Source organism: Vulpes lagopus, chromosome 4 (genome assembly GCF_018345385.1).
Source record: "Vulpes lagopus strain Blue_001 chromosome 4, ASM1834538v1, whole genome shotgun sequence".
Taxonomy (NCBI): domain Eukaryota; kingdom Metazoa; phylum Chordata; class Mammalia; order Carnivora; family Canidae; genus Vulpes; species Vulpes lagopus.
Window position 1 is genome coordinate 104,255,237 of NC_054827.1, and position 19,148 is coordinate 104,274,384.

Here is a 19,148-nt window from a genome sequence, read left to right on the forward strand (position 1 = left end):
AGCTCTCAAGTTTCTGGGATGAGCCCCACACAGGGCTCTGCACTCAGAAGCAGGGAGTCTTCTTGAGATTCTCTCTCTCCCCTCTTCCTCTTCCCCCCTTCCTCTCTCTCTCTCTCTCTCTCTCTCTCTCTCTCTCTCTCTCCATCTCTCTCTAAAAAGAAATAAAAGTCTTTTCTAAAAAATTGAGTGGAGGGGATGCCTGGGTGGCTCAGCAGTTGAGCGTCTGTCTTCGGCTCAGGGTGTGATCCTGGGGTCCCTGGATCAAGTTCCGCATCAGGCTCCCTGCATGGAGCCTGCTTCTCCCTCTGCCTGTGTCTCTGCCTCTTTCTCTTTGTGTCTCTCATGAATAAATACATAAAATCTTTTTTAAAAAATTGAGTGAAAAGTATAAAAAGGTTCTATATCCCCTTACACTCCTCCCCGCCTTCCCCCCCCCCAAATTGTTAACATTTTGCTTCTGTGTAGTACATTTGTTAGAATTGATGAGCCAATATTGGCACATGATTATCAGCTACAGTTCATAGTTTACATTAGATTCACTCTTTGTGTTGTATGCTCTGTGGGTTTTGGCAAATGTATGATGACATACATCCACCATCACGGTATCACATGAAATAGTTTCACTGCCCTAAAAATGATCCATGTTCTACATCTTCAACCTTCCCTTCTCCCAAAACCCTCTGGCAACAGCTAATCTTCTTGCTATCTCCATACTTTTGCCTTTTCTAGAATCCATATACTTGGAGTCATACAGTACAATGCCTTTTCAGACTAACTTCTTTCTCTTAACAATATGCATGTAAGGTTTCTCCATTTCTGTTCATGGCTCGTGCTCACTCCTTTTTATTGATGCATAATATTCTATTGTCTGCATGTACCACAGACTGTTTATCCATTCACACACTGAAGGACATCTTGATTGGTGCTAAGTTGTGGTCATTATGAATGAAGCTGCTATAAACACTCATACGCAGGTTCCGTGTGGACAGAAATCTTCAACTCAGATGAAACTCAGAATCACCAAAGAAAGTGATTACTAGATCTTATGATAGGAATATGTTTAGTTTTATAAGAAACTGCCAACCTGTCTTCCAACTGATTATGGATTTTTGTTTTGGTTTCAGTAATTTTAAAGTACCTACTGTTAGCAGAATAGGTACTTAGCAAAGATGGAAATCCAGACCCTGCCAACAGCCACTGGGACACACCAAGGCAAGAGCTCCCACCATTTGCAGGAACACAGAGTTGATCTCAAGAACATGGACTTTGGGGGGCACCTGGGTGGCTCAGTTGGTTGGGCATCTGCCTTCGGCTCAGGTCATGATCTTGGAGTTCTAGGATCGAGCCCCACATTGGGCTCTCTCTCAGCAGCGAGCCTTCTTCTTCTCCCTGCCCTCCTGCTCGTGCTCTCTCTCTCTCTCTCAAATAAATAAATAATTTTTTAAAAAAATAATAAACTTGATCAAGCCACAGAGGTTTACTTCTTGCCTTGGCTACTTACTTGCTCTGTGACCTCAGGCATGCTTCTGGTCTCCCAACTGCAATTAGGCTTGGTAATAACACCCAAATTCTAGGGTTCTGAGAATTAGTGAGATGTCTCCTGCACATTTTGACACACTACTTGGGTACAAGTAAGTGCTCGATAGATATTAATATTATTTTTATATCTTATTACAAAAACCACCATCTTTTCCCCAACCTCTTCCCAGTATATTCATTAGAGATGAATCTAAGTAACAGTGCATTAAAGGGACTGGAAGACAGAACAATATGATACATTGTATAATCCAATGAGAAAAAAAATGTGCAGCAGCTAAAATTTAAAAAAAAAAAAAAAAAAGCTAGAAAGAAAATGTCTTTAAGTGTGGAAGGTTTTGATCTGCAGAATAAATTCCCTCACTCTCCTCTCACCCCAGGTTCCCATTAGTGTTTTGCTGGCTCAGAATCCTCTGGGGTGAATCCTGGATTATGAAATGCCCTCTCTCTGGTGGCCTGCCAAAGCCTCCTCTGCAGACACCCAGACTAACCTGGCACTGGCTCGTGGTAAGAAGCCTCCTCACCCTGAGGGCCTGAGTAATGCTCATGTTTTTTCCTTTCTCAGACTACTCCACAGGCGGGCCGGGGGGAGAGCCATTAAGCAATCCATGTGGTATCTTTTTTTTTATTATTTCTTTGGGCAATTCTTACATGATGACATAATGATATGTGCTAACAATGAAAAATAAATGCACTGGAGCTGTATCTCTTTGTATTGGGTTTATTTTGGAAATGAACAAACACACAAACAAGAAATCCTCTCCTGTGCATTCCTGATTAATAATCTATGACTCCCCACGATGCCCACACACCAGTGGAAACGGAAACATTTGAGTGCATCTACCAGCTGATTTGCCTTCATGATATCAGATGACTAGTTTCCCTGTTTTAACTACATGGGCAGGGCTTGGGTGTCATGAGGTCAGAGTGTATGGAATTTTTTTTTTTTAACTAAGGGTAAACAATGAAACCTGATAACTTATTCAGGGCATATGGCTTAAAAGCAGGCACTCACTATATGAGGTGTATCGGATTAATAAAGCCCCACGCTAAGGGCAAATCTGGAGCAAAATCTTTCTGATTAACTGTAAAACTGAAATACAACAGCAGAGCTCAGAATCCTGCTGAGGAATTACAAACAGGGTAGGTTTGAAAAGTTGAAACGTAGGACACGTGGGTCTGCTGGAGTCGTCCAAATGGATGGCCACAGCCAGGTTTTAAGACTATTCAGCCCATCGGTCCTGTGGGAAGAACAGGAAGAGGGTAGAGGTCAGAATGAACAGGGTCTTTCTTGTTCCTCTCTCCCACCCTACGCAAGGGCTTCACCATCCCAGCACAGCTTAATGGAGTCATGAGGAAAGGAAGAATAGGGGAAAGAAAGAAAGAGCCAGTCCCCAGGAGAGATCTCTCACTCAATATGCTTTGGGTACACTGTGACCCAGGGAAATGCCTCTTCTTTTCTAGAAGCTTCTGTGATTTTTTTTAAAGATTTATTTATTTACTTGAGAGAGAAAGAGTGTGAGCAGGTGGAGGGGCAGAGGGAGAGAGAGAGAATCCTTAAACAGACTCCACCCTGAGAGTGGAGCCCAATGTGAGGCTCTGTCCCAGGACCCTGAGATCATCACCTGAGCTAAGATCCAGTTGGCAGCTTAACTGACTGAGCTGCCCAGGGGCCCCTAGAACCCTCTGGCTTTAAGGTTCAGTCTGCTGAGTCTGAATCATGATTAAAGGCACAATATCCAGATCTAACAACAGAAACCATCTTGAGTTCTGGGTCCACTTCATGCTAGCTCTATGACTTGAGTCTTCTCTAAGTCTCACTTACTTTGGCTGTGAAATGGAAATGAGAACAGTATCATACCTCCCTTCCAGCTGTTGTAAGGATCACAGAAAGTAACAGGGCCTGGCACTGTCTCTGATGCACAGTGAGTGCTGAGTCTAGGTATTTATTGCATTATTGTTGCCATCATTGCTATTTTTGAGTTTACCACACAGTCATGGATATTTTTCTGTCTGGAACAAGAAATAGTCAGGAACAGAGTTAGTTGTAACAGCACGCAGGCATGGATATGAGGGCTGGGTATTTCAGCAGCCTCAGATGCCACCAGCTGTGCTAGGTCACCCATTTAATTCAGTTCAACAAGTTTGCATTTTGAGAACCAGGATATGGGTGAACACCACATTACCCCTGCCTGACCAGCACTTGGCCTACACAGGAAATTCCACAAACACAGCTATCCAGTTGAAGTGATGTCATGTGAAGTTGGAGAGTTCCCACAAAATAAGGCTGGCCTCTGAAGCTGAATTGACAGACATGTTATCTTGGTCCTTCTCCTCCCCAAAATACATATATTTATTTTAATAAAATAATTTCTGTTCAAAATCCTTCAAAAATATTCTCTTCAAACTGCTTTTTTTTTTTAAGATTTTATTTTATTTATTCGTGAGAGACACAGAGACAGAGAGAGAGAGGCAGAGACACAGGCAGAGGGAGAAGCAGGCTCCAGGTAGGGAGCCCAACGTGGAACTAGATCCAGGGTCCCCAGGATCAGGCCCTGGGCTGAAGGTGGCGCTAACAGTGGAAGTGGAACATGTGGAACATGACCTTGACTTCTAATTTCCTTTCATTGTCAACAAAGTGACCCACAGCCTCGGTGAGAAAGTTTAAAGGTTGCTTAATTTTTGTAATTTTTATGGCTTTGATGAAGGAAAGAAAGAAGGGGCACCTGGGTGGCTCAGTGGTTGGGCATATACCTTTGGCTCAGGTCGTGATTCCAGGTCCTGGGATCCAGTTCCACATCGGGCTTCCTACAGGGAGCCTGCTTCTCTCTCTGCCTATGTCTCTGCTTCTCTCTGTATCTCTCATGAATAAATAAATAAAATCTTAAAAAGAAAGAAAAGGAAGGAAGGAAGGAAGGAAGGAAGGAAGGAAGGAAGGAAGGAAGGAAAGAAGGAAGGAAGGAAAAAAAGAAAGAAGAAAGAAAGAAGAAGAAAAAGAAGAAAGAAAGAAAGAAAGAAAGAAAGAAAGAAAGAAAGAAAGAAAAAGAAGAAGAAAGAAAGAAAGAAAGAAAGAAAGAAAGAAAGAAAGAAAGAAAGAAAGAAGAAAGAGGGAGGGAGGGGAACAGTGGGAGGGAGGAAGGAAGTGAGAGAAAGGAAAGAAAGAAAAGAAAGAAGATAGTTTCTGAACTAATATTGAAGTATTAAGTACCTGAAACAGTGTCTTTAATGGTCTCTCTCAGTTGGATGTGCCTGATACCGAGGAGCACTCTTAGAGGGATCCCTTTCCATCAGGTGAACTTCTTTGCCAGTTCACAGATGAGTGACCTCTGCTGCACTGAGCTAGTTTCTTGAGCTGCCCCTGCCCCATATTAAGGTCCCTATATGAGACAGAACATAAAGACTCCTAACTCTGGGAAATGAACTAGGAGTGGTGGAGGGGGAGGAGGGCGGAGGGTGGGGGTGAATGGGTGATGGGCACTGAGGGGGACACTTGATGGGATGAGCACTGGGTGTTATTCTGTATGTTGGTAAATTGAACACCAATAAAAAATTAATTTATTTAAAAAAATAAGGTCGCCATATGGGCATGGGGAGACAGGAAGCAGATGTTTGGCATATTCTGGAATTTCTAAGATTTTTTTTTTTTTTAGAACTTCAAGGATTTTGTTGTAATAATTACAAGTCTACCTAATCTTTATTTGATTTTGGGAAAAGAACACCCTCCCATCTCCATATAGTTTCCCAAATACTGTCATTAATGTTTTCAAAGGAACTGGAGCACTCCAAGTCCTGATGACCTGAGGAGCGGAACCCTCCCCTGGAGCCCTGCCCTCCACCCACCCAGCTCTGCCAGGCTCCTTTGGGCTCCTATGCCACAAGTTCTGTTTGCTTTGTGGATGACTTCTTTTTCCCCTAACTCCTTCCCCTGGCTGACTTCTACCCATCCCTCACACATCTTTTTTAACATGGCTTACCACAGGAAGCTTCACAACCCCCTCAACCAGGACCTGGGCTCTTTATCCATGTTGCTCTGGTACCTGAAGGATGGAGGACTCCTGATGCACTTGATTCAATTTTTTTTTTTTTTGAGTGCCTGCTTCCTGCTCTGTGAACTCACTACTTCCAGGTTACCATTGTACCTCAGTGCTTAGCTCTATATTTGCACATAATAGGTGCTCAGTAATCTTTGATGGGAGTAAAAGAGAGAGAAGACAGGAAGAGACAGAGGAAGGAAGGGAAGAAGGGAAGGAGGGAAGAGGCATTAGACAAGAAAGACCAAGACCGTGTCACTGTGGAAGCATTCCTAATTTGTCGTTACCCTCCCACACACATACACACACATGCATGCGCCACTCTCCTTTGTTTGTCTCCCTCCTCTATTTTCTCCTCTTTACAGGAATACCAAAATTAAAACAACGTTAAAATCATTCCTGCTTCAGTATTTACCACAATTTGATCCTTTTGTTTGGTCATTCTTGAATACACAATTCAAGTGTATTTCAAAGCCAGTTTATGCAACAAGCATGAAGTATCATGTCTCTCCCACACATTTCAATAAATAAATGACAAGATAGATTTTATTAAAATATAATTTTTCATTTAAATTTTGAAAGTCTTACAAAAGTTTTAAGTCATCAGATAATTCCATCTTGACACTGACATTGCAAAACCAATTAAAGGAAGCCACCAAGATCATATTATTGGGGTGCTGGTGACTCAGTCAGTTAAGCACCTGCCTTTGGTTCAGGTCATGGTCCCAGGGTCCTGGGATCCAGCCCTGCCTGGGGCTCCCTGCTTAGCAGGGAGTCTTCTTCTCCCTCTACTTCTGCCCCTTCCCCTGGTTCATGATTTCTCTTTCTCTCTAATAAATAAATAAAATCTTAAAAAAAAAAAAAAAGAATCATATGCAAGTGAAGATGAAGCACATCTCGGCAAAGATCTAGAGAAAATGTGGTTTGCAGATAGACATTTCACTTATAATTTTATTTCATTAGTAACTAGTGCTTGAAGTGTCTGTTTATTTAATAAAGTGATGTCTATCTTATTTGGTAAAAAGAAGCCTTGCTTGACCCCAGGAGATGTCCAAACTGGAACAAAGTTGTGTCAAAACCCCTTTAGGACATTTCCCGTAGGATAAAAACTGGGCTATGAGACACTGTGGGCAGCCTGGGTGGCTCAGCAGTTTAGCGCCGCCTTCAGCCCAGGCGTGGTCCTGGAGACCCAGGATCGAGTCCCACATCAGGCTCCCTGCATGGAGCCCGCTTCTCCCTCTGCCTGTGTCTGTGCCTTTCTCTCTCTCATGAATAAACAAATAACATCTTAAAAAAAAAAATGAGACACTGTATGAATTAGGTGTTTTATTTTGTTTTATTTTTTAATCTTATTTTATCATTTTTCTTTGTAGTCTCAACACCCAACTTGGAGCCCAGCTCTGGGCTTGAGCTCGAGAAAGTGAGATCCAGACTCGAGCTGAGTTCAAGTGTCAGACACTTAACCGACTGAGCTACCCAAGAGCTCCAGCAGCGTATGAATTAGATAAAAATCTTTCCAAGAAATTTTCCCTTGCTTTGGATGAATTTCTTTTTCTTTCTTTCTTTCTTTCTTTCTTTCTTTCTTTCTTTCTTTCTTTCTTTCTTTCTTTCTTTCTTCTTTCTTTCTTTCTTTTTCCAGAGAAATCAAGAAGAAAGAAGGAATGAAAAGAAGAAAAAAGAAAGAAACAAAGAAATGAGGAAAGAAAGAGAAAGAACGAGCGTAGTACAATAGCATCACAGAGGAGCATACTACACGTTTGTCTGTGTTACTGTCTTCGTCTTTTACTTCCTCACCTGAAGGAATGCAGTGCAGGGATGTCAGAACTCCAAAGCAGGGCAAGAAATTGAGTAGAGTGTAGATTCATTCATGACAGGAGATTTCAAAAGTTAGAATTACTAAATCTGGGCTGGAAAATAAGAGAGATTTACTTAGGCATTAAAAATATGTACTGGAAGGTAAAACTGATAGATCCTTATTACATGGTCCCGCAAGAGGCTGCACTCCTCAGCGTGGTTAATGCTAAAGAAATTTAAAGCAAGTTATAGAAAATACTTCTTCACCTGGTAGAATTCATTCTGAGGAATTTGCTGCCACAGGCAGTCATAAAATCAATCACTGAGTTGGATTTTTCAAAGGGGCAGGATAATGTATGACCCCCTCTTCTGGCTAGTTGGGAAGGATAGAAGCAATCAATTCGCCTGCTTCTAGGAGATCACAGTTGATTACTAGTGGGGTCAGCGAAAAGATGTCCTCCACACTTGATCAAGATAATTAAAAAGTGTTTGCCCATGCTCACATGTCCTGGAAGGAAATAGGAAATAGGATATAGAGATCAAATGACCTGATCCATTATGACAAATGTTTTTTGACAGGGATAGAGCATTAAACAATGCAAAGATCAATTCCAGGAACTAATTACAGGTGTTCCTACTATATGTTTTCATCAAAGCATTTTTTCTGGTAATATAAATATTACACATTGTTTTTGTTTTTAAATCTGTTTCTCTGACAAGTATTCTTGGAGTACATCTACCAAACCTGAAAACACTTAACATTCATGACTTTTCTTTTTCCCAATGAAAAGTAGAGTTTAGCCAAAAGTTGTGAATGCACTGGAAATACTAGCAAGACAACGCGAATTTCAATGTTGTCATGATGATGGTCAGTAATAAACTTCTTCAATAAAATCATCGCAGTTTAAATTCAGCATCTTTTTCTTTTCAAATCAATATCTCAACTCTTTTTCTTGGAAATGTGTAGTCTCTAGCACGTCACTCAGCACTACAGCAGATGTATCAAAAGCAACATTGCAGAGAAAGACAAATACCATATGATTTCACTCAAATGTGGAATTTAAAAAACAAAACAAATGAATAAAGAAAAAAAAGAGACAAAATCAAAAAAACAGACTCAAGTACAGAGAACAAACTGATGGTTACCAAGGGGAGGTGAGAAGGAGGAATGGGGGAAAGAGAAGATGGGGATTAAAGAGCACACTTATGATGAGCACTGAGTAATGTATAGAATTGCTGAATCACTATATGGTACACCTGAAACTAATATAACATTGTATGCTGAAGATAAAAGAAGGGCACCAGGGTGGCTCAGTTGGTTAAGTGTCTGCTTTTGGCTCAGGTCATGATATCAGCTTCCTGGGATTGAGCCCCACATTGGGATCCCTGCTCTGCCAGGAGTCTGCTTCTCCTTCTCCTTCTTCTGCCCCTCCCCTCACTCATACTTTCCCTCTCTCTCTCTCTCTCTCTTTCTCTATCACTGGCTCAATCTCTCTCAAATAAATAAATAAAATCTTTTTAAGAAATTAAATTAAGTTAAACTTTTAAAAAAGAAGAAGCAGGTGCATCTGGCTGGCTCAGTGGGTAGAGTGTGAAACTCTTAATCTTGAGGTTGTGGATTCGAGCCCCATGTTGTGTGTGTGTGTGTGTGTGTGTGTGTGTGTGGAGATTACTTAAAAATAAAATCTTAAAAAAAAAAAAAAAAGAAAAAAAAAATAAAAATAAAATCTTAAGAAAAAAAGCAACATTGTACCTCTAACATTCTAATTCATGAGCTTCAGAAAGAGACACTAAAACAGTATTTCAAGTGTGGCTGGAGACTGCATTTTTGTTTGGGCACAAACGAATGACGCGCAATCTATGAAAAAGGGAAATTTTGATTCACAAAATTACAAAACAAAACCTGGATAAGTCACAATAAAACCTAGTCTTTGAATTTCAATAGTGTCAGAGTGCTGAAAAGGCATCATTGTCACCTCCTGAGAATGAGGAAGTGTTACCTACTCTAAGGGACAAGGACCTGCCTAGTTTTATTACCTATGTTAAAGAAAAAGCAAACACAAAGATAAAAGGTGTCTGGAAGTTTTTCCATGATAAACCTTGACAATTTGAAATAGCAGTTATAATTTGAACTTAAAGACATCCTTGTCTTTATAAGCATGTTTTATTAAAACATTGTCCTGACTAAAGACTTGAAAAACATGAAAGTATATATCTCCATGTTAATGTCAGGAAAGTTTTCTATCACCGCCATAACACAGTGTTGGAAGCTCTACAACACACTCCTAAATCAGCTCATGTGACACCTCATTGCTACAAGCATTCACTGTATTGGGGAAAATCCTTAGAGCCACACTACCTGCAATCCAGCCCTGGCCCTGACTCTCATCAGCTGGGTTACCTTGGGAAAACCACTTCACTCCCCCTGCCTCAATATCCTCATCTGTAAAATAGGTAGAATGATACTGCCTACCCCACAGTTTGGCTGTAAGTTAAATCAACATAAAATTTTAAAACTAGCTAGTACATAAGTGCTTAGAGGTTCAAGCCCCGTAAGAGGTTCAATCTTTCAATCCCTAGAAAGTCTGGGCTTTAAGGGAAGTCTTTCCCCTGGGAGAGAGAGAGAGAGAGACAGTAGAGGTCATTTCCTGTCTTGTGGATTTGGGGGTAAGAGTGAAAGAAGTTTCCATTGTTATACTTCCTCCCCTTTCCACTCTTAAGCTTCCCTCTGCCCCCTCTCCTGCCACATTTCTCCTTCAATTCTGCAGTCTGCCACCCAACTAGGTGTTCTCTCTCTCCCTAGTCCTTCTATCTCCTCTTCCCTCAGTCTGCAATTGTTGCCTCTGCTCTCCCCCCACTAAACCCCAACTGGCTCACTCACACTCATGCATCACCCTCTGCTCAGATGTCATCAGTCCCTGAGTTACTGGCTCCCTTATGGCCTCCATGGTTCCATCACCACCTTTCATTACCCATTTTCTTTCTGTACTCACCATTAGACTACAAGCTCCACTTGGCAGGGATTTGGTCTTGTGCATTCACCACTTGCTCCCCACCCCTGAGCTCCATTTCTGACAAACTGTTCAGAAGTCTCAAATGGTTAAAAGAAGCAACCAAGATCAACAGGAGGCCTGCCCTTTCATGGAGCCACGCTTTCTGTTTTCATTTGCCTTTACTCCACCAAACCATGTGTTGATGAGGGTCTGCTCAATGAAATAGTTGTTCTAGCCATTATATGCAGAGCTGATATAAGAGATGAATCGCTATCCAGGTTTTGTGGAACTAAGTGGTTTATTTATTTATTTATTTTTTATACTGGGAGGGGTGTCTGGCTGGCTTAGTCTGAGGAACATGTGACTCTTGATTTTGGGGTCATGAATTCAAACCCCACATTGGGAGTAGAGGTTACTTAAAAGTAATAAAATCTGGGGATCTCTGGGGGGCTCAGCGGTTTAGCATCTGCCCTCCGCACAGGGCGTGATCCTGGAGTCCAGGGATGGAATCCCACATCAGGCTCCCTGCATAGAGCCAGCTTCTCCCTCTGCCTGTGTCTCTGCCTCCTCTCTCTGTGTCTCTCATGAATAAATAAAATCTTTAAAAAAATAAAAAAATAAAAATAAAATAAAATATTTAAAAAATAGAAAAGAACAAACACTGGGAAGTCTATAATGCAGTTTGAATTGGAGAAGTTCAAAATAAAGTTAAATGCAAGAAATTCTTTCTTGGGGGCTAAGAAGAAAGACTCAGATGGTTCTTATTGTTTTTACATAAGTCTAAACTTAATTGTTCAATCATATTGCAGAGTTCACATTTATCTGCTAGAATATGCAAAGAGTATTAACCTCATAATCTTTTAAGCACACGCAGCACATATTTGGCTTTGTAGTGGGCAACTGGAATGAAAATTAAAAAATAAATCAAGCAATTAGAAGGCATATATAGGCTGGTCCAAGTGCAGTGGTGTTTACAATTAATTGATCACAGCCAGTTACAGATTTTGTTCCTTCTCCACTCCCACTGCTTTACTTGAATAGAAGAAGAAGAAGAAGAAGAAGAAGAAGAAGAAGAAGAAGAAGAAGAAGAAGAAGAAGAAGAAGAAGAAAAGAAGAAGAAGGAGAAGAAAGAGAAAGAAAGAAAGAAAGAAAGAAAGAAAGAAAGAAAGAAAGAAGAAAGAAAGAAAAAGAAAGAAAGAAAGAAAGAAAGAAAGAAAGAAAGAAAGAAAGAAAAAGAAATAGGAGGAGGAGGAGGAGAAACAAGAAGGAGGAGGAAGGAGGGAAGAAGAAGGTAGGGGAGGAGAAGGAAGAAGAGGGGGAAGAAGAAGAAAAGGCAAGTATGGGAAGATAAGAGACTGATTCAGGCAATTCATCCTCCCATTCCACCTATACCTATAAGCTGCATGGAACACTACAGATGAATGATTTAGTTCTTTATTCACTCTTTGTGATTGGAGACTGAAACTACATTTTGAGATACATGATGAAACTCTCACAATTACTAGCATATTCAAGCTGGGGCCATATATGGAGCCTCTGCTAAACCCTGTCCATGCATTATGCCACTTAATAATCGCAGGAATCCTATGAGGTATGGAATAATTGTAGCAATACAGATGAGTAGGCGATTAAGAACTTTGCCCAAGGTCACACACGTAAATAACAACCAACAGAGCCTTTAAACCATTGCTCATTCGATTCCAGAGTTTTCTTCTTAGCTTCCAGCCTACACTACTGCCATCACCCAATCTCAGATAATAAGATGTAGTGGGGGAAGCTTGAGGTGTGGAATCTGCAGACTTGCATTAATTATCAGTTTGAGTAGGTCGCTTCATCTCAGTTTCATCATTTGTGATATGAGAAGAATCGTATCCACCCTGCCTGCCTTCCAAAGCTCCCATGATGATCAGGTGAAATGGTTTTCTTGTGAGAACTTAAGAAACAGGAATGTGCTATGCAAATATAAGCTGATAGGATTTATTTACCAGTGTAGTCTGTTGATGGATTTGTAGGAATTTAGTTGGTGTTTAGGGAGTATATTATGTGTGACAGTTGGAAATGAGTTCCATCCAAACAAGATATGATAAATGGATGAAAATGATGGATTTTGCCCACACAGATAAATGATGTGATTTGAAGAAGGAAGTTTCTGTCCCATAGCCATGCACTCCAGGTTTGGGGAAATAGTAACTGGTGCCTACAGAAACATAAAATATCAATGACAAGGTTCCCCTTCTGAACACAGTTGTGTTGGGACCAGCACTGCTTACAGATTAAGCAGAGGCAAATCCATCCAAAGAAGAGGGATTTCCTGGGAATTAAAAAATAATAATAAATGATCTCATCTGAAGAATAGACCAGCATGTCCATATTTATTTACTTGGAAAAGACTGATCACTTTTAAGGTTTCAATATTTTGTTTTATAACCTATACATCTTCCCCCCAATACCTTTTTCCAGATGAAATGAAAATGTAAAAGATGCTATCTACTTCTATTATATTTCTGGGGAAATGTAGGGTTAACGAGGAGGTAACTTGAGATCCAATTTCATCCATCAGATTTTTCCACCTGTCATAACTCTTGTAGCTTTTCACATAAAATAACACCCTTGACTACAATAATTTATTTTCTCGTACTCAACCATATCGTTGAGCACTAGAATAGATACCTGTAGTTCTCTGTTCAACATCCATTTCCTTTTCAGGTAATAGTGCCTGGATTTTCCCGTAAGACACCATCCTCTTTCTCTGTTCTCAGTCCTTAAGATTTCATTGGGTGGGGCTGACTCCACCTATTGTTTCCATTGGTTGGCCGGTGACCTACTCCTGACTAGTCAAAATGATGGTGATATTTTTTAAACCGGTGCTTCACACACAATCAAGACTTCTAGGTATTAATCCTGGAATCTTTGGTGCAACTACTGAGAAAGAAACTAAACTTGTAAGATATGAACTTTGAGGTGCTGATAGTTATCTTTGATGCCAATCAAAGAGAACCTACTTGAGGATAAAGCCAACACAAGAAAAGTGGAGCCAAAAGATTTTTTTTTTTTTTAAGTTTCCTAGGGACAGTATTTGCACACGTATGTCTCCCTTGTTCTTTTCCATTATGTAAGCCCATGCAGTCTCTTTTTGATTAAGCCAGTTTCTAGTGAGGTTCTGTTACACACTAACAGTTAACTTGCAACTAAAGCAATCTCACTAACCCACTGGGACTTATCAGTTGCGCAACATTTCTATGAATTACATGTTTTATCTCCCGGGACTCTGATAGATTCTCAGAAGTAAAAAGAAGAGATCGAAAGAGAATTTGTGAAGCTGGAATTTACTCCTTTTTTTTTTTTTTTTTCATTTTCTCTCCCGGTTCTTGATCATTCTGGAATGTTGAGGAACCATAACAGCAAATATGCACACAGCACAGGCCATATGCAGGCACTCTTTTAATCCCATGGTTTTGGTATCCTCATTGTGCCAACTAAGGAAACCAGAAAGACAGAATTCCTTTCAGTGTTTCAAAAGACATCCAACCACTTGAGATGCAAGTTTGGCCTCAATATAATACCTCCCAGATGTTAACAGGTGTTGTATTTGTATCAACATAAGAATCTATAAAAGCACTTTGGTTAAGAGTCAAATATGCTCCTCATTCTGCTACTGCAAAGCTGTTGAATTTTAGAGAAAGTCACCTAATCATTCTTTAACACCAGAAAATCCAGAATGCCAGGAAACAGGAAGAGGGAAAAAAAAAACCCTACCTTATATTCTAGTATTGATCTTAAAAATCAAAGCTTTGGATTGTAGTCCCATTAATTGGCTATGTGAACTTAAGCATATCATGCCATTGCCCTAGGTATCTGTAAAACCAAGTCAGTGATTCAACCTGCTTATGTCTGGTAGGTTAGGTGTGAAGCAAACAAGAAAAGATATTTGAAAGTGATTTGTGAAATTGAAGGTCCTAGATACGTGGAAGATATTATGACTACTTCCAGTGTCAAAAATTTGCATTTGTCTGAGTAAGAGAATATTTCCTTCATTATAGTGCTAGAGGATATGGCTTAGATATCCCCCAAGCCACAATCAGAAAATGAGCCTTGGGCTAGAGTGGGATAGGAAAGAAAAAACAAAGAAGAAGTTCAAAAACACAGTAAAGTCATTATTCTTCAATGATACTTGATAATTTCTCTGACATATTCTATAGCTTGGCAACATTTTTGTGCCATCAACTTCTATACAGAAAAGAGTTAACTACTATAAAAAATAGCAGCAGAAATAATACCTGGTATCCAAAAAGCTGGGTTTTAGTACTGACCCTGCCCCTAGCTTAGGTTGTGACCTAGGACACAGGTACCCCTTGGCCTTAGTTTTCCTGAAGGGATTGAATTATATAGTGTGATGGGCATTACTGGTGTGCTTTCCTCTCACTTAAAGGTGCATAGAAGACTATATTTATCAGACTGTTTGCAGTTATGCTTGGCCAGGTAACAAATTCTTGCCAACAGAATGAGCAGAAAAGCTACATGCCCTTCTGGGCATGAGACATTCCAGTACTCTCTTCCCTTGCTAGGGTCACAGAGGATGTCACTAATTCAAGATGGTCTGTTTTTTGTTTTTGTTTTTGTTTTTTAAGATTTTATTCATTTATTCATGAGAGAGAGAGAGAGAGAGAGAGAGAGGCAGAGACACAGGCAGAGGGAGAAGCAGGCTCCATGCAGGGAGCCCAACATGGGACTCGGTCCCAGGTCTCCAGGATCCCACCCTGGGCCAAAGGCGGCACTAAACCATTGAGCCACTGGGGCTGCTCCAAGATGGTCTGTTGTAGGTGGTAGAGCCTCCATCATCAGCCCCTTGGGTGAATATTTGGGAACAGAGTACCCTTGCCAACTCATACCTGGTACGAATAGTAAACAAGAAATAGACCTTTGTTTCATTAAGCAACAAATATTTTAGTGTTCATTTGTTACAGCAACATAACCTAGTTTATCCTGAAAAATAAAATAATTTTGTCCTTTTTTTCTCCCAACTCTTACTTGCTACAATTGCTATGCATATGTATTTCCTATGTTGAAATAATGGGGTAGAGCAAAAAGAAGCTATGAACCTCACCAACTGCTAGGATATTTTCTTTCTAATTGTAGGAAGAAATGGGGATACGGAGAGACCATGGAGTTTCTCTGCCCTCAGGAAGGGGCATTCTAAAGATTTTCTTGACTATGTATTCCAATTTCTTCCACCAGGACTTTAAAAAAAATTAGCCACATGTGTTCATGTAACGTTGTAGAGAATAGACATGTTAGATTTACTGTAATTAAGATATTACATTTAATGTATTGGTCATATTTATTTGCATGTGTGGCCCAAAAAAACTTGCAGAGTAGGGACATTTTAATAAATCTAATAAATAGCATCATATTCCTGGCTGTGCTCATTATATCTTTACTCTCAAAATCAAGAAGTTTGTTCAGACTGGCTAATGTATGGTGAATCTTATGTATTCATGTTTTGCCAAAAGGTCAGAAGACCCATTTGAGGAAAATACAAAAACGTTGAGAATAAGAATAACAGTATACTTGGAGCAAGGAAGCAAACCAAATAAGAAAGATATTTTGTCCATGTTACCCCAAGACTTACATACTTCTTATTGACTCTTATAGATGCCCTAGACTATGACCTAAAATATAAAATATAACTGGCTCCACTAAAAAACAAACAAACAAACAAAAAACACATTTGCTTGGAAATTTCGAAGTACCTTTACAATAGAAGCATGTAACATGAGTTAAATGCGGGAATAGGAGGAAGCAAAGTAGTTCCAGACCTACTCCTGGTTTTCTTCTCCCCTACCTCATCATGCATGGTAGGCATGTAGAAGGGGAAGAGAAAGAGGAAAATGAGAGACATTATAGGATTGGATGAGAGTATAAGAAGAAACTGGCAAAGTGAGCAAGGTTAACATGATATAGAGGAAGGAGAAGAGAATATGCAGGGAGTCTCATACAATTTCAAGCATGATCAAGTCAAGGTGAAGCAACCAGGTGATGAGCAAAAGAACCACTTTTTGACTTGGCTCCCTTACTAAATAGCCACAAAATCACCTGATTGAGGTATTTCTGCAATGACTAATAGAGCTTGAGGCTTAGAATTGCAACTTATAGACATGGAGGACCAACCATTGTGGTCACTTTGACCTTTGGAGGTTCTTCTTGTGGTACAAATGCATTAAGAGAGACCAGTCAAAAGACAGAATCAAAACTGGTGAAAAGGCCATGTGGAGCTGAAAGGACAGTAGCTTTAATGGTCAGCATCTTCTCCAGAGTCCAGTACTACAGTCTGCTAATCTATCCCATCTCACCAAGCTCCTCCTGGATAGCAGAGAAGTCCAACCATGCTTTGGTCATACTTCTTTACTCTAGATTTTCAGACAATCCCTCCAGACTCTAATGGGTAAAGACAGGGAGGTGCCTGTGAGCAAGAAAGTGGCCTAACTTAAAGAGGGCACATGATGTGATGACCAAAGGGTGCTACACCATATGTTGGCAAATTGAATTTAAATAAAATATTTTAAAAAAAAAAGAAAAGAAAAGTGGTCTAACAATGTAGGAAACAAAACAAAAAACTCATCATAAAAAGTAGCTAACAATTTTTGAAGTACCTAATGCATGCCAGGTGGTAAGCTAAACCTCTTCAAACCTTGTCTTTTAAAAAATCCTGTATCATACTGTTTGTTGGCTTGATTTATAGATGAAGAAAATGAAACCCCGCAGGATTAAGTGAGTTCTTCAAGTTCTCACAGTTTGTAAATAAAGGAGGTGGGATTCTGACCTGGATTGTCTGACCCAAAGGCCAGCTGCAGTCACATTTCACACCACAGAGAGAATGGGTGAGCCACATTCCCCCACAAGCTGCTCTCATTAACTGTTAAATGCTTTGCATTATTCATATCCCTCAGTTTGGTGACTGGCCTCATTTTCACCCATGAATACCTTGAGTATATCAATGTAAGAGATAACTTCTGTCCTTCCACTAACCCTTTACTCATTTGGGTTAATTTGTCTACCTACCTAACCCAAAATCTGGGTTATAACTTTTCTAAAAGCAAACAGACTTGCAGAGAGAGCCTCAACAAATATTTCCTTATAAAAACCCGGCATATGTTCAAATGGGCGCACAAGCATTTCATAGTTAAAAAGTGGTTCAAATAGTAGTAGCAATAAATATTTGCAGCATGACTGAACTTTTAATAATTAAAGAGATTCTCCCTTGGAAACACTCTTCCCTGAAGCTATTTTACGAGAGGCTATACGAATAAGGAAAGATGCAGAAGGATATAAATGAAACTTTTCATTTCTTCATTTTAATTCATACTCTCAACAAATATTTATTTGCCTTCTAGTCTATCCCAGACACAGCACAACTTACTTCTTAGGGATGTACTAGTTATCTACTGCTGTGTAACAAATTAACCCAAAACTTGGCAAGTTAAAACCACAAACACTTAGGCTCTCACGGTTTCTGAGGGTCAGAAATCTGAGAAGAGCTCAGAGGGGTGTTTTTGGTTCATAGTGTCTGTGAGGTTGTGGTCAAGTTATTGGCTAGAGTAGAGGTCTTCTTAAGACTTATGGAGACTAAAGAAAATGGGTCCAAATTCACTCACCTAAGTGTTCATTGCTGTCTGTTAACAAAGACTCCAGTTCTTTGCCATGAACTTCCTTTCTGGAAGGCTTCCCAGAGCCAGAGATCCAAGAGAAAGAAGAAGAGAGAGCATGTATCCAAAACAAAAACCACAATTGGCTTTTTATTACCTAGTCTCCAAAGTAGTTCAGTGTCACATCTGAAAATCAGGATCTCCTTCTCAAAGACAGAAACATCACAGAATCCCTGGATATAATTTTAAGACCATAAAAGGGAGCTGATTGGAGAGGAAACTGAGAAAATTAGCTTTGGGTACTCATCCATGTTTTGACTAATCACAATAACCATGTCTTTTTATAACTTAATTTTCTGTTCATAAACTAAATATGGCCATGTGCTTGGGATGGAAAGCGAGACTAATCAGACCTGGGTCCAGGGAGGAAAGCATCCTCCTCTTTCTCACTCTCTCTATAGGAGACCAAGAAAGCATCAATGCCCCTATTGAGACATTTGGTATCTCTGGTTGAGGGATGTGACTTTCCATTTACGTACCATGATACTGCATAGACCCAAAGTTCTAATCGGGCACCATGGTAGCTAGCTGAAAGACAGTGGGGATACTTAAAATGGCACAGAAAAGGCTATCAAAAAAAGATCATCAGGGAAGCTAGAAACTGCCACATAAATGTATTTGCCAATGATTTTCAACGTTCCAATTCATTTAACTTTTAATGGTCTGTATTTTGACCTGTTGAACTGTTTATCAGATTCAGATTTTAAGCATCGTCCTTCACATCAAATAATGAATTCTGAAGCAGAATATTCATCTGTCAGTTTGGAGGATGCGGCATCTCCTCTCCGCAATGAAATCAAGTTCCCCCTCACCTTTGAACAGCCAAAGCACCACTTCATCGTCAGCAATGTGGAAAGCCACAAATCAATTAAACTTACCTTGCATTTATGAGTGCCCATGAATTGCACTTACAATGGTTTTGCAAAAAAAGATGGTAGCGCAGGGTTCTCAACAAAAGCACGCAAGTCAGGCAATGGCACATTTGCGGTCAGTGACACCTTCCCTCTTTGTCCTGTCTGTGACTCAAGTGGAGTTCTTCATTTCTTTTCCTTGGCCCCACTGCCGCATCCACTTTGCAATATTCCTTGTCG

At 40.1% G+C, this 19,148-nt stretch overlaps 1 long non-coding RNA gene across 1 annotated transcript; it reads right to left on the minus strand.

Annotated features, from left to right (window-relative positions):
• Positions 1-2,241: 2,241 nt before the first annotated feature.
• On the minus strand, positions 2,242-18,069 carry LOC121489923. Its single transcript, XR_005987457.1, has 3 exons — positions 18,007-18,069; positions 7,362-7,474; positions 2,242-2,777 (listed from the first exon to the last, which is right to left on the minus strand). It is a non-coding gene; the product is annotated as an uncharacterized LOC121489923 (long non-coding RNA).
• Between the last annotated feature and the right edge of the window lie 1,079 nt (positions 18,070-19,148).